The sequence below is a fragment of the Tupaia chinensis genome, unplaced genomic scaffold (assembly GCF_000334495.1).
Source record: "Tupaia chinensis unplaced genomic scaffold, TupChi_1.0 Scaffold000600_1, whole genome shotgun sequence".
Taxonomy (NCBI): domain Eukaryota; kingdom Metazoa; phylum Chordata; class Mammalia; order Scandentia; family Tupaiidae; genus Tupaia; species Tupaia belangeri.
Genome location: NW_006160117.1, coordinates 7,426,090 through 7,436,296, shown reverse-complemented (window position 1 = coordinate 7,436,296; position 10,207 = coordinate 7,426,090). Strand labels below are relative to the sequence as shown.

Sequence of the window (10,207 nt, the reverse complement as noted above, 5' to 3'; positions counted from 1 at the left end):
AGGTATTGTCCTATTTGGACCACAAGCCACACTTCTAGCCTTATATTATTCCACTCTCCATCTGTTTATAATCCACATCCAGATCTTTACTAGTGTCAAAAAAAAAAAAAGTTCATTCGGTTCCTGCCACCCAGAATGTTTCTTCGGTATTCTGTCCATCAACATTTTGCCCAATTTTGAAGGCCTAACTCCAAAGCAACTTCCTTAATTAATTTGATCCAGGTACTGTATAACCTCTGTAACTATTTATGCTTTTTTTTTTTTAGTCCTTTTCTGTTACTAGGAAAAGAAAGAACTATCTACTGAGTGCCAGAAGTAATCTCTCTGACCATGCACTTTACAACATACCATTCTCTGCACATCCATTTCATCATCTATGAAATGATCAGTCTAGTAGTGCTTTCTTAAGGGTGGTCATTCTTGCAAATATTTGGTTCAATGCCTATGAGACAGGCAATGATCTGGGTCTTGAGAATATAGCAATGAATTAAATAGACTTGAGCCCTGCCTTCATCAAGTTTACTTTCTGATAGGAAAGGTTTAAAATGAAATGTTTGAAGATTTATGATTTATTTCTCCCATGTGTGATAGAGACACAGAGAGGGCAGCCTCTCTTTTCAATTAACCTCAGTGGGGTCCTAACATTGCAATCTACTCTCAGCTAGCTCCAGGTCATGGGAAGGAGCATGCCCAGTATACTCAGGGAGGTCTGCAGGCATGAAATGGGAACCTTCCCATGTGGGTCAGCCTAGCAGAACATCATATTTTACTGCTGTACTACCACCTAGTGCTCTGTCCATGGAGCTTTAAAGAAAGTAAAGTGTCTCGAGCACCAGCCCTGGAGAAACTAAGTCAGAAACTGAGGAGATGAGCTAAGAATTTGTATTTTTAAAAAACTTCTCACGTCGTTGTCATGTACTATTAAATAGAGAATGATTGCACTACCCTGCGGTCTTTCCCATGCTACTTTATTATGGTTATTTGTAAATATCTACTCTATAAATTCAATAAAGATAGGTTCCTTGTTTTCGTATTTATTTTTTCTCCTCCCTCTCTAAGCAAATTGCCTTATAAGCATTCAATAAGTATTTGAATAATTAATTGCTTAATTATTTAATTAAAGTTGCTCTTAAAATGCAAATACTCACAGCTGCAGTACTAGAAGCCTGTTATGAGCTATCATTGATCTTCAAAGGGATATTTATTAACCAGCTAAGAACCAGTAGTTGGGAAGGACAGGCATTAAGAAGGCCCCAAAACCTGTTAGCCATGTTATTAGCCAGACTTGGGCCCCTACCTTACCTTGCCTATGCTTCATGACTTGTTCAGGTAAAATACAGAAAAAGCATTGGTAAAAGTCTTTTGTTTCTTTTAAATTGACACATGTCTCTCTTTTGGAAAAGAGAGGGGGGAAAATCTCTTTTTTCAAAGGTAAAAAAAATCTTTTATTCTTGTCACACCACGAACATGGAGTTCACTGTTATACGTTAAGATTATAAACCAAGAATCCCAAAATGCAGTGGCTGATTATTCACAGTAGACATATTAAGTCAAGAAGCTTATTTTTTCTCTCTTTGCTAAGGCACAAAGCCCGGGGCTATATGCATTTTTATTACACTTTACCGTCTTGGTTTCACTTGAGGATTAAAAAGAGAGTCAAGGTACAGTGCACGTATCCTGATGGATTTTAGGATTTCTTGCTTTAGTGAAAGGAAGAATCTCATAAAGTAGCTCAGATTATTGCTCAGGGAAGTGTACCTACTTCCATGATGACCTAGAAATTCAATCTTTTGTTTCTAGTATAAAAGATCACATTGTATTTTGAAAATGTTTCCCCTGTAGTTTCCTGCACTATGTAAATCTACATTAAAAAAAAAATAGCTTTAGTTAAGATTTGAAGGGAAAATATCTGAAATAGTTCAGGGAACTCTTAATGACTATTTGGGGAGCTTACCAACAGCCTTGGGGTGGGATGAGGTGGAGTAACGAGGGAGGGAGGCAGGGAGAGCCAAGAGGAGGGCTAGGTCAGATGAGTGTACAAAAAGGCAGAGAAAGTGAAACGCTGTAGCCTGAGCGTGATCCGGTCAGTTTCAACTTCAGTGCTGACAAATCTGCCCTGAGAAACAATAGCAGGGCATTGCTCCCTCTTCTGTCCTTTATTAAGAAGCATGAAGTGCACTTATTTATTTCACTTATGCCTTATTTTCTGACATGCAAGGAAGAGTGAAGGACTGAATATTGTAGGATTTGCAAGTACAGTAGATGAGATCTTCCGGTTTATTGATTTGCCAAGAATGGCCTGATACTGGTTTGGCAGCTCTGTGTCAGTGAGAGAAAAGAAAGGTGCTTTTCAGTGGCTGGGAGAGGGAGAGCTGGGAACTGCAAACAGGGGTTCTTGACAGGCAAGGTTCTTTGAGAGGTGGTCAGATTGACTGTCCAAGGAGTCAAGGTCGAGCTTTGGAAATGCTGCAATTTGGGTGCGTTGATTTCCTCCGTTAAAGCATTGTTGCATGCACAGGTCAGCAATATCTGAATCCTGCCATCAAGAAAGAGGTGATTAGTAGAACAAACTGGAAATCTACAAGTGTAGATTAGTAGAACAGACTGGAAATCTACAAGTGTATCATTGCCCAAAATATAAGAGTTTCACCATTGAGACAAAAATGTTTGATTTCTGTTGCTTTATCCTTTTTCATTTACCTTCAAGATTTCAACCTGCTTCCGTCATCTTTTGAATGCATTTGCTGACTCTTCTCTATACTGTCTCCCCCTCACCCCACCGCGGGCAACACCAGTTCTATTTTATACCATTGATAATTATTTCAAATTGCCACTTCTGGTCCTTGGGCACACTCCTGTGTTCTAATACCAGGAGGCATAATTATATAATTGCCATGTGAACATTCTGCTACTTATGGCCCAAAATGCCCTTAGAAAGGAATGCTCCAATGGCCTCAGAAAATTTCTGTGAGCATGATATCTTCCAAATGTGGAAGAAATAAACCTAAAGAATAAATAGCTAAAGCTGAAATGCAAATGATTTAATGTAATGATGTTGCAAGGTGAGAGCCACTTGACTTCAGTTCCTGTTGCAAATCACAAGCCACATTAGGAAAGCTTTTAAAAGGGAACCTATTTTTTTTTAGATAAAATCTGCATCAAGTTACATCACCCAAGCAGAGTAATTCAACTTTTCTTTTCTCTTTCAGACCCCCCCCCCAAAAAAGAAATAGAAAGCAAAAGAAACACCTCCTATGCTCTCTCCCTGTCACAATTTTCCTAACAGTCTGTAGATGTAACTAAAACTAAAGATTTTTGACAAATGAAGCATAATAGGAGGTTGATGGCTGCTTTACTAAATTAAAATTAATGATACCCTAAAGGGACTTGGGTTTATAAAGTCAACTTAATGTTGATACAACCTGACTCCATTATCGCAGAATGAGGCAGTTGCATGAGCGTGAAAACCAATAAACAAACTTTCAAAGTGCATTTTAGAAATGGGTGAGGTGATGCCTTAAAGTTAGCTTAACAATGGACAAAGGACTTGCAGTTGATGTGAGAGTTTGTCAGAAGAGAAGAATGGTGTTCCAGAGTAGTGTGGGCTGGCTCTGGCCTAGAGCTCACTGGTCTTGCCAGGAAGCACAGCCACATTTCATCTGAGACACTGTTTGCCTCAGCGGTCTGTGCCCTCTTCTGGTAGGTTATATGAAACGTCTTTGGGACCAAGTTAAAAGCCCAAGAAACTCCCAGTTAAGTTGGACAGAGAGCCTTTTGTAGACAGGACTGCACATTTTGGCTTTGTTATATTACTGCTTTCTCAGTTGACATCGCAGAGCCAAAACATTCCATATCCCCAACAGTGTGGGGACCAACTCAAGTTTACAATTCTGATTAAAAATCACCCTGCTTCCAGCTTATCTGAATCCTCTGCCCCTCACTCCTATTCATTAAGCATCACACTACCCAGGAGATATACTAGCAAATTGTGCAGTGGAATAAAGCTCATATTTTAGATTCTTGCAACTGTATTGTATGTCATAGCATCACTTTTTCTATATTTTGGTCAAATACATTTTTGCATAAGCTACAGAACAAACAAACAAAAAAGCATAATGAAGTGTTAGTGGAAGAGAACGGAAAGGGAAGTGAGACTAAGAAAAAGAGTCAACGAGTAAGAAAGGAGTCAGTGCAAAAATATAAAAGGAAAGAGGAAAGGAAGCTATGAGAGAAGGTGGATAAATGATGGTCTCAGCTCGCATTAGTATCCATGTCATATACCACGCAAAAAACAACTAGTAATTATACTCCTACTCGGAATGAGCACCGTGTTAGCACTGGTTGCTTTCCGGTGATCTATCGTGAAGTGAGACTAAGAAAGGTTTAACTCCTAAATCTCTTAATGTCAAAAATAAAAATGAAAAAATAACCAAAAACCCATGTAGGGTCTGGATGGTAGTGCACTGGTGAAATATGATTCTGTGCAAGACCAACCCTTATGAGAAGGTTCTGGGTTTGCTTCCAGTGACCTTCCTCAGTACACCAGGCATACACATTCTCATGATCTGGGGCTGGCTCATGTCTAAGAACACTTGGACACTAGGCAGAAACCACATTGTCAAGCAATGTATTTCCACAGCAGGAGGTAATCCTTGACTCCCTTAAGCCTCTAGGGAAGATAAAAACTTATAAGTAAGTAACAGGTCAAAAGAAAAAGTAGAATCCCTTGAGAATTTAAAACAAGGCTAAAGGCGAATCATGGCATCAAGAACCTGTTGATGTTGGGGCCAGTAGGTGATATAGTGATTAAGGCTCTGAACTCACACATGACTGACTGTGTTTCGAGTCCCAGACCTAGTGGCTTGTGCTCTCACTGTCCCTCTGTCTCTCCGTGTCTCTTTCTGGTGAGCAGATGTGCCCTATGGCAAACTTTAAATCATCATCTTCATCATCACTAAAATAAACACATTTTTTTTTAAAAAGAACCTCTCGATGCAAGGTGAGAGCCACTTGACTTTAGCTCCTGTTGCAAAACATGAGCTACATTAGGAAAGCTCTTAAAAGAAGCCTATTTCTCTCTCTCTCTGTCTGTCTTATGCACACATCTGTGCATGAAAGAAAGAAATAAGCTTTTAAAAACACATTATAAACAGAAAGTGAAGTGAATTCAGCCCGCCTTTGTATTTAGCTAGCTTTTGTTGTTCTGCCGCATAGCTATACCCTATCACAAACCCTCATTGCAAACCTTATCTAGCACCATTTTCTTTTTTCACAGCTCTAAACAAATCAGAATGGAAAGACTCATGGATTTTAACTGACAATATTATAGTTAGTTAAAAGGATTGTAGCTGAATCTGTAATAAGTCTCAGGAGATATTCCAGGATAATGTCTGGGCATGTATTTACGAGAGTTACATGGAATGATTTGGAAGGAAGAGTGAATTATGAAAGTCCCCCCGCAATGCAGACACGTACACAGATGAGTGTACAAACGAACTGCACGATTAAGGGACAAAAACTCACGTTGTTTGTGCACGTGTGTGGTTACTTCACTAGCATCACAGCATGAGAAGAGTTTAGGGGTTTTATTTATTTCAGGGGGAGGTTTTCATTTTTGTTCTTAACAGGCTCATTAATGTAGGTGTGAAGTCTGGTTCTTACATGCGATGGATATTTATCAAGGCTCTAGACAGCAAAGAGCCATAAAATCGAAATGTGCATGCCTAGTTCCATCTTTTCCCTAGACTGGAGTAAACACAGTGTATGTATGTGGTATCAGGAAGAACACTCGGACACTAGGCAGAAACCACATTGTTGAGCAATGTATTTCCACAGCAGGAGGTAATCCTTGACTCCCTTAAACCTCTAGTGAAGATAAAAACTTAAAAGTAACAGGTCAAAAGAAAAAGTGGAATCCCTTGAGAATTTAAAACAAAATAACCAACATTTATATTTAGATAAATTCATACAAAATAAACTGTTAGAGACAAATGTTAGCTCTCTTTTTCTTTTTTTTTTCTTTCTTTTTTTTTTGTTTTTGGTTCATTTAGAAAAATTTTAGGAAAAATGAAGACATCTTTCAGAATACACAGAGGAATGGACTGAGCTTTGGAAAAAGGCCACAGTAGTTGGCAACTAAGAGCATATGATCATTCCTTTGAGTGAGTTGGTGCTCACTCATTAGCCCCCAAATTACACGTTCAAGTCCACCATGTTCATACTTTGCACAGTGCCTAACAAATAACAGGAATTCAAAGTTACATGTTTATTTACTAAATGGTAATTTAACATCTCCTATGTACCTAGTCACTGTGCTGAATTTTTTTTTGAGAGGTTTTTGCTATAGGGCATGTGCTCCCGCCAGAAAGACAGAAAGCGAGAAATCACCCCCAAGGGGGAATGGCCACGCCACAATCCCTTCTCCTCCATTCTCCTCTCAGGATCTTGGGCACACACGCACACGCACCCGGCATGAGTTTAAGCCACCAGATGTGGGACTCAGACTGCAATTGACTACATGGGAGTTCAGCAACATAGCCATTACTCTAACTGCTGGTCCCTCACTGTGCTAAATTTTGAACAAGACAAACAAGGTTTTGTCTTTATGGACAAAGTTCTTGCACTCTATTATAGTAAATATCCTTTGAATGAATGTAGAGACAATTCTTACTGAAGAAGAGATGGGAGGTCTGTATAAATATTAGGTTGTTGGGAAAGTCATGATGTATTTTTCTATGCAAAAATGCATTGTGACTTTTCCCGATGACCCAATAGTATATTGTCTATAGAATTCATGAAATCAGAAGGCAAAAGTGCATAATATTTGATATATAGTTCACCTAGCTCTCAAATATGACTGTTTAAAACTTAGAATAAAATAAATATGGTGGAGATTTGAGGTTTTGGTTTGTTTTACAAATTATTGCTTTAATTGTTTAAATCTAGTATTATAGGAAAAATGAATCTGAATGGCTTTGTTCATTTCTTTTTGATTTTCCTCATTTAAAATGGGAGGGAAGGAAGGAAGATGTTTCCAAAATCTTGTGTCAGGAATCTTGAAAACAAAATTATTCAGTGAACATGGACAGATGATAGCACAGTGACAATGCAATTGGACCCATATCGAAGGGGCCTGGGTTCATGTCCCAGGATCTCCTTCTGCATGGCAGGCTTGTGTTTGCTTGTGTTCCTGGTTGACTGAGGCTGGGGGTAGATTGTACCAGGAAGACCCTGTTGAGGGTTCTTTTTTCTCTCTCTTTCTCTCTCATAAGAAATGAATAAGTAACCTTTTTAAAAAATGTTGTTGGGCCAGCCAGTGGCATGTTGGTTAAAGCACTGGACTGCCAAATTGCCGAGCACAGTTTGTATCCTGGACCTGACGACTTGCTTTCTCACTTTCCCTTTCTCTCTGGTCAACTTTAAAAAAATAATAACAATAATAATGCATCAATAAATTTGAATAAAGAATTCTCTTAAAAATGTAGTTGTTATACTGAACCTCCATTAATAAACTGTATATCAACTCATTCAACTAATATAAATTGAGCACCTGCTATATACCAGGTGCTGTACTAGCCACTGTAGATAGAGCAGGGGAAAAGCAAAGATGTGTCCCTGTCCTCATTGAGCATATAAAAACAAAAACAAAAACTCTTTTTTACCCTGACAAAGTTTCACTAAAGAATTGCTGCAAACTACATTATGAATACTCGTGAAGCAGATGGCAGTTTTCTGCCCATCTGGGATAATTCTAAAGAATTGACCATCTTATATCAATAGAGAAGGCTTCTTCCAGTTCTAGGTTTTTACGATGTATGATCTAATAATAGAAACAGGATATATTCTTCCAAACATGTTATATCTGTATTGTTTTTCATCAAAATAAACAAAGGTATAGCCCACTCATTCAGATGAAATTGGGTTCTTCTTGTCTCTTTAAACAATTCCATTGAAGCTCCTTTAGCATTTTCGTCTCACCTCACCTTCCAAAGCTCATTCTTACCCTTACCTTTTTACTCATTTCCCTTTCCTTCCTTTAATGACTGAGACAAATTGGTCATCTCTAAATAAGTATATGATATCTGCACTTTAAGGCTTAACTATTAGGTTAGCTGCCATCATGCCCCAAATGAATTTGTACATAAATATGCATTCCTCTCCTTTCTAATTTCCATATCTACATCAGCATTAGCCTCATTTCCCCAGTACCCCCCACACAAAACCCTGGAGTTTGTTGTTGTTTTTTTGTTTTGTTTTGTTTGTTTGTTTGTTTGTTTTACAAAAATTAAGCTTCAACATTGACTCGAATAATCTCTCTTCTTTCAAAATACCTCCAAGTATGTGCCTTCTTTTCCATTCTAAGAAATACTGTGTTAATTTCAACACATACCATCTCAATTCTGGTCAATTGAAATAGCTTCTAAGTAGTCTCAACCTCAGGGTCCCTTTTGGACCTGTTTTCCACCATACTGAAAGACTAATCTTCCCAAGTCCAACTTTCCCATAAAGTACTAAGTCACCTCATAGAAATCTTCAGTGGTTCCCTTGGCCTGTGGGGTAAACCTTGAGCCTCTAAAACACCTTGTTTTGCACCATCTGTTTCCAAAAAACAGTTGACCATGTGGATTCCAGTGCTTTAACCACCACACAACCTTCTGGCCCAGGCCTTTCTGAGTGTCTCTGTTTTTAATCATTATAAAGCATTATATCCATATTAGAATGCAAAAGTCAGAAATTATACACCAGTACCTTCCATTCTGGTACAATGAGAATTCAAGCCAGGACTGATATGTGGCAGGCCATGTGAGAATTTAGCGCCTTAACCACCACGCCACCTGCTGGCCCCTGTTTCAAATTTCATTTCCTTGCATGATTGCTTAAAGAATGAAGTACTTTGTTCCTAAGTGGGTATACCTTGCCAAGGTCTTGGTTGCCTCCAAGTTTTTCACTTTCTTACAATTATTTATTTAGTCAGTTTAGTTGATGGTATCTTGCTGTTTTCTCAAACACCAATGTTTTGCTGCCCCTAGCCTTTTCTGTGTTTATCACGATTCCTCACCTCTAACACTCTGTGCTTCTAGGATGAAAGACCATATTATTTGTTTCTTGCATATCCCTTTTTTTTTGAGAGGTTTTTGCTATAGGGCGCGTGCACTTGCCAGACAGACAGAGAGACAGAAAGCAGAAAATCACCCCCCAGGGGGAGTGGCCATGCTGCAATCCCTTCTCCTCCATTCTCCTCTCGGGATCTTGGGCACGCACGCACATGCACCCAGCGTGAGTTTAAGCCACCGGGTCCGGGACTTGAACCGTGGTCAACTATGTGGGAGTCCAGCGACATAGCCATTACGCTAGCTGCTGGTCCCACATATCCCTTTCAGTAGTAACAAGTATTTACAAAATGAACAAACACTAATAAGGGCATAAATAACTTATGGTACCAGAATACAAGGTGCTGATGTATCGTTCCTGGCTTTTGCATTCTAATTTGGATATAATGGTTAAAAACAGAGACATTTTTAGAAAGGCCTGGACCAGCAGGTAGTGTAGTGGTTAAAGTGCTGGAATCCTACATGGCCAACTACAATTCGAATCCCTGACCTAATGGCTTGAAAATTATGCTGGCGTGTGTGTATGTATGTCCAAGATTGCAGGAGGGGAATGGAGGAGAACAGATTGTGACATGCCCATCCCCCCTCGGAGGGACTGATTTCTCACTGTCCCTCTCTCTATCTCTCTTTAGCTAGTGTGTCCACTCTATTGAGAGGGCAGCGAAGGCCGACCAACCTAATGCATGGAGGCTGTTGTTTCAAAAAAAAATTACCAAGCTTTATCTTCTTGCATGATTGCTTAAAGAATAAAGTACTTTGTTCCTAAGTGGCTATAGTTTGTGAGTGTCTTAGTTACCTTCAAGTTTATCTCTTTCTTAGAATTATATAGTCAGTTTTGCCTTCAATCCACAAAATATCTTTCTCCAATGATATTTTGTGAAAATAAATAGTTTATGCTTAATTCTTTAGTTATTTTATTATTTCCTGAATATTTCTTTTTTTTCATGTTTCACATTTTATTTACATTTTAAGACTAACTTTAATCTCAAAATCACATATCCATACACCTATTTCCTTTTTGTTGACTTCACTTCAACTTAAATGCATGGTTTGTTAAACAAAACTGTAAACAAATATTTACCATGCCTGTTACATGT

The 10,207-nt window shown here is 38.7% G+C and overlaps 1 protein-coding gene across 1 annotated transcript in view; it reads left to right on the top strand.

The window, feature by feature from the left end:
- DMD (dystrophin) overlaps positions 1 to 10,207 on the top strand; it is a 1,496,890-nt gene that overhangs the window by 1,203,299 nt on the left and 283,384 nt on the right. The window lies entirely within an intron of this gene.